The 5,295-nt window shown below is 32.5% G+C and overlaps 1 protein-coding gene across 8 annotated transcripts in view; it reads left to right on the forward strand.

Moving 5' to 3' along the window:
* Vps13b (vacuolar protein sorting 13 homolog B) overlaps positions 1-5,295 on the forward strand; it is a 683,809-nt gene that overhangs the window by 413,770 nt on the left and 264,744 nt on the right. The window lies entirely within an intron of this gene.

Consider the following 5,295-nt stretch of genomic DNA (forward strand, 5'->3'; position numbering starts at 1 on the left):
GTGCTGTAGCCCTATTCATGTACCATTTATTATAGGTGTGGTTGAAACTCTTGCACTTACCTTCATACCTCCACCTTACCAATATTTTTATACTTTGTGAGTCAAAATGTATTGTTTTCATTATAGCAACTTCGTAAATAAACTCGTTTAGTGAAATGACAACCTATGATTGTGTTTCCAATTTACCTATTTTTATTTTTGAAATTATTTATTGCAACATTTTTTATTTTCTCATTATTTAAAACTCTGGGGCATAGGGGATTTTTTTTCTTTCCATCTTTTACTGTATCCCACCTGCACCTCTGGTACTATATAATGTTTAGTGGTTTAAAGTTTTACACTTTGAAACTTGTGTAATGCCCATAATCCTATGTTTCCGAAGGTTCTTGTTCTACCTTCTCCATTTCAAACAATTCATTTTCTAGAACCTGCTGCATCCTTAGTATAAAAAGTGCCAAATGAGACAAGATTGTGGTTTTTGAGATTGATATAAAGTGTTGGAGAGAATTTAAAATATGAAGAAAGCAATAGGTTCTATGAATATAAATTAGTAAATTTGCAAATATTTTTGTTCTTCCATTCGAAAATACAGATATTTTAAGTTACTGTATGAGTACAATATAGAATATATAAATATCGAAGTAGCTTACATGCATAGCTAATATAGTTTACTTGGATGCTTTTAAACTTTATTATAAAATAAATTATAACACAGACCTGTTTTGCTGTGAATGACGCTTGAGTGTAAGCATAGAAATTGGTGGTAGAGGCAAAAGTTGTTTTGGTGATATTTTAGATTGGAATTACTTTTAAGTAATTCCAATCTAAAGGTAAAATTTGAATCTGAAGGTAAAAATTTTTGTAGATTTCTTTACTCATCCTATGGATTGCTAGGAATACAGGGAAATAGGACTTTGAAGGTAAAGAGGAGGGAAAGAGATTTTTAACTATGTGAGGGTATAGTAACTGATGTTTTATGGGATTACAATTTTGAAAAGACAAATACAGACATTGTTTACTCTGAAAATACATGTGGTTAGGGATAGGATTCATACGTGGAAAATAAAATTGGCATGAGGGTGCATATTGATATCCAAATGTGTTTTGGTGCTTTCTATCTTGAGATAGGCATGAATGGAAAAAGCCAGATGAAAAGTTGTATGATGCTGTAGTTATGAAAGGAGATGGGAGTTTTGGACAATGTACATGTAGTAACCTCTCTTTGGTGTTGCTATGCTGGGTATTTGTTTCTCTTTAAAGGCACCTATGAATAGACCACTTGTAATCAGACAATAAACACAACTCCAATAAAATATGGGTTCCAGTAGACCCTTAAATAAATAAGAAGGGCGGTGATGGAATACTTTGAGTTTCTTAAAATCTAGACCTGAGAAGGATAAAAAGTATTTAACTACTTTTTCTCACTAAGTGTCTTGGTTACTTTTCTTTCATTGCTGAGATCAAATACCTGATAACTAAAATTAAAGAGAGAAAGGTTTATTTAGCTCATAGTTTGTGGAGGTTTCAGTCCAGCTGGCTCAGCTGGCTCTAAGGCAGAGTGGCACAAAGCAGAGGGTAATAGTGGCAGAAGCAGCAAAAGTAACGGCCACACCCACTTGAGTGTAACACTCACACCCATAATCCATACATTGTACCATGAATCATTCACAAACTCTAGAAGCCTGCCCCCATGACTGCATAAGGCTTTGGCAGGGACATTCAGACACCAAGTATGACATAATGGAAAGATTTTTGGGGTACATTGAACTCTACACATATCAGAGTTTTTAATAAGCCTTGTAAGTATTAAAAATTATAGAATGTTCTCATGAAAAACAGACTGTGCTCAGACAGAAACCTAGTTTCCTCAAGGAGGAGGCAAAACATGAAGTCAAAAGTTTAAAATTTTCAGCTAGTGATCCTTATCACTTACCAATTTCTGAGCTAGAAATCCAAAGTTTCTAAGTTTCTATTAAACTATCTAACCTACCCTTAGTCAGAAGTATTCATTGACTGTTGACCATGTACTGTTTTCCAGCTATCCAGTAACAGAGGTGTGAAAAATACACTATGGCACCTGCCCTCTAGAACTTTATAATTTCGGTTATAAAACATAGACAGTTGAAATAACAACAAATAAAGCAGAGCAGAATTTGAAACATATTGTGTACAGATACAAACTCCCTTTGATGAATGTGATCATTATGTATCTCTAAACTATACCAGTAAAATTAAATTTTAAAAATATTAAATATCTCTATGGAAAATTATTTTTATAAGAATCTAAGGAAGCAAGCAAACATGTTAGGCAAAATTATGAATGATTCATGTTCATAGGGAAGTTGGAACTGCCTAGGTGGATAAGAGTAGTCTGTTTTCTCAATAAATGTTGACATTCTCCTGTGTGTCAAGTATAGTGTTACAGGCATCAGGCTGACCACCTTAAACAAAGGAGGTAAAATGTGCATTTTCATTTTTAATCATTTAATAGGAAGATAGATGAATAATTGGTGCTAAATCAAAGTATGTATAAAATTACTTGTTTATGCAAAGATTGCATAGCTTTAAATGCTATAATTTATTTAATCTTTCAAGCCTAAATAAACCTCAATAAAAGTAGGGATACTGATTGGTAAGGAAGAAAAGCAATAAAAAGAAATAAAAATTGGCATTAATGAAAAGTAGACACAGCAGGGAGAAATAGTGTAAACAAAAACATCAATATTTGTAAACAAGCCAGACATGGTTGGCGCATGCCTATAATCCTAGCACTCAGGGAGCTGAGGCAGGAGGATCATTGCAAGTTAGAGACCAGCCTGGGCTACAAAGTAAACTCAAGGCCAGCTTGAACTGCATAGCAAGACCTTGTCTCAAAATACATATTTTTAGATATTAAAAATATGTTTGGTGGGATAGTGAAAAAGTCTTTTTTTCTAGGGTAAAGGAATTGTGTTAGGAAACAAAACTTAAAGTCTTGATAGGATGGGAGAACATAGCAGAAGTGGTATGTTAGTGACATTTGTTATGCTTAGTCTCCTGTGGCAGAAGCTTGAAATAGCATGCAAGAAGGTGGTATATGTGTATTACAAGAGAGGAAAAAAACCAATAAATGAATGTCTTTGAAGAATATAGATGCAGAAATCCTCAAAATATGCTAACAGATTAAATCCAACAGCATATGAAAATAATTTTACACCATGACTCAGTAAGGTATACCTAAGAGTACAATTACCTCAGTAGAATCATACACAAAAACTATATGATTATTTCAATAAGAAAAAAAAGGATTTAACCAAATCTAACACGCTTTCATTAAAAATCAAAAAACCCTAAACAAACCAGAAATAGAGGAAGAGAATTTCTTAAACTAGATAAATGCTATCTAGGAGAACTCCACTTAATGAGAAAATACGGAATGCTCCCTACTTTTAGTAAAGAACAAAGTAGTAAAAGAACAAGGCAGGGATGTCTTCTGCTGTCATACCTGTGCAGCACTGCTGGACTTTCTAGCCAGAGCAAATAAGGAACAGCGTTAAATGAACTCATGAATACATGCATACACTCCAGATCAGAAAGAAAAAGTGTAACTATCTCTGTTGAGATGACATCATAGGTAGAAAACTCTTAAGAAATACATTTTAAAACTTAGATCTCAAGAGTTTAACATCATTGCTGAATTCAAGAGTATATGGAAATCAATTATATTTGCATGTACTTTCATAGAGCAATTAAAATATTTAACCAAACACTTCTGGTTTTAATGATATCAAAATGAATAAAATACTTAGAAATACATTTAACAAATAGTGAAAATTTTACACTTTGAAAATTATAAAATATTGTTTGGAGAATGTTTAAAAGATCTAAGCAACTAGAAAAACCTTTGTGGTTATAAAATTATATTAATATTGTCAACATGTTTCTACTCTTTGACTGATTACCCAAAAAAATATTGCTCAGAATCCCAACTGATTTCTTTGTATAAGTCGATAAGCCGATTCTAAAATCTATAATGAAATCTGAGGCCCAAAATAGACAAAAGTCTTTTTAAAAAGACTTAAAGTCTTATAATTCTTGGTACAAAAACTTAGGACAAAGCAACTCTAATCAAGATCATGGCATAAGGATAGATAGTCAGATAAATGGAACAGAATTTAGAGTTCTGAAAATAACTCACATCTATAGTTTGATAGTAGCAGAAAAAAATCATCTTTTTGGCAAATTATGCTAGGACAACTGGATATTCACCTGAAGAAAAAATGAAAGAATATGCCTAAATTGTACCCTGTAAACTCAAGAGTACAACAATATAAAAAGCTGAAATGATAAAACACTTATAAGAAACTGTAGGCATAAATCTTCATGATCTTGAATAAAGGCAAAGATTTTTTAGATGTAATACCAAAAAAGGAAAACAGGTGGGTGGGTGGGTGGATGGATGGATGAATGTAATTTCATAAAAATTTAAAACTTTTGTGTTTTAAACTTACAAATCATGAATGGATAAATAGCATTATGATATGTAAAAAAGTCTTAATAATAAAAGAACCCATTTTCAAAATTGATATAAAAGATCCGAATATAGTATTTCTCCAAAAATGGTGTAGATAGGAATAATAACCACATGGCATGTTATTCAATATCATTAGCCACTTTAGATATGCAAATGAAATCCACAAGGAAAGCCCACACCCCCTAGGATGGCTATAAGCAATAAATCAAATAAAAGAAGTTTAGAAAGTATGGGGAGAAATTAGACCTTACTCTAAACCAGAATCTTTATCTGTATAGCCTACTGTTACAGTGACATTTAGGCACCTTTACAGAATTCCAAAGGTTCAGTAGATTAGAGACTGAAAACTGTTGCCCCAAAAGTATCTTCTCTGAAAAGATTGTTACTATTATGTTCTTTTTAAAAAGAATTAACTGTCATGTTTTAGGTTATATAGCTCTTCAATTGACATCTAGAGTAAATGACATGTGGAATTCCTTATTGAGAACAGATATGTACACTTAAAAAAACCAGATCCAAAATTGATCTGAAAGCTTTAAAACAAGTGTATTGTCAAAATAAAGATTGTAACATTTCACATAATAATTGTTTTAGCCTCAGGTCACAAACCCCAACAAAGACAGAAATTTCTTTCTTGTGTAACAGTCTTTTATTAAATATCTACAACTTGTGTGATGGCTCTACATCCAGAGACTTAGTCTACTTTCCTCTTGCTGCTTTGTCATTTCTAAGGTGTCTCCCTGGCTTGGTCCAAGATAACATGTCTTTGTTCTGATCTGCAG

Source organism: Cavia porcellus, unplaced genomic scaffold (assembly GCF_034190915.1).
Source record: "Cavia porcellus strain 051 isolate PalLab524CR breed Dunkin Hartley unplaced genomic scaffold, mCavPor4.1 scaffold_10, whole genome shotgun sequence".
NCBI classification, from domain to species: domain Eukaryota; kingdom Metazoa; phylum Chordata; class Mammalia; order Rodentia; family Caviidae; genus Cavia; species Cavia porcellus.